Source organism: Arachis duranensis, chromosome 8 (genome assembly GCF_000817695.3).
Source record: "Arachis duranensis cultivar V14167 chromosome 8, aradu.V14167.gnm2.J7QH, whole genome shotgun sequence".
In the NCBI taxonomy this organism is placed as follows: domain Eukaryota; kingdom Viridiplantae; phylum Streptophyta; class Magnoliopsida; order Fabales; family Fabaceae; genus Arachis; species Arachis duranensis.
The window spans coordinates 34,256,401-34,257,080 of NC_029779.3; positions in this window are offsets into that span (position 1 = coordinate 34,256,401).

Sequence of the window (680 nt, forward strand, 5' to 3'; positions counted from 1 at the left end):
TATATATATATATATCGGGATGGATAGGGATAAATTTAACCTAAATTCGACTCCGTTTTGTCCCGCCCAAAAATTCGTCCCGTTAAAATTCGTCTTAATACAATATAGATAGGGTGGATATCCGCAGGTTTGGGTAGTATTACCATCCCTAACCTTCACAACCACTTGAATAAGAAGATAGTATTTCGAATTATGGCATCACCAACTTCAAACCTTCTACTTTTTTTGGGAGCTCGTATAATTTTTCATTTTACTAAAAACATCGCGTCTCTCCGGTCTTTCTTACTCCACGAAAAATATTTTTATAAAAATATTATTTTTTTTGCTATTACCTATACAAGTTGAGATAATAAATAAGTTTTGTTTTCGTTAGCAAGGACATTTTTAAAATTTTTTAACTTAGCGAGTCACATCAGTTCATATCACTAATGTCCGCTTGCAATTTTAATGTTGATAGAAGTTAAGAATATAATTGGTATTATTTAAAAAATTGAAGAATAAAATTAATACAAATTCAAATAATATTTTATCCTAGAATTATTTATGTATTTATTGTGTCATAATGTATTAAATTTTAAAAAACATAACTAAACAAACCCAAACATAAAAAAGGACTGGTTTTATGAAAAAAAAAACATTTCCTAAAAATATAAAAAAAAATACACGAACATTGAAGCAGT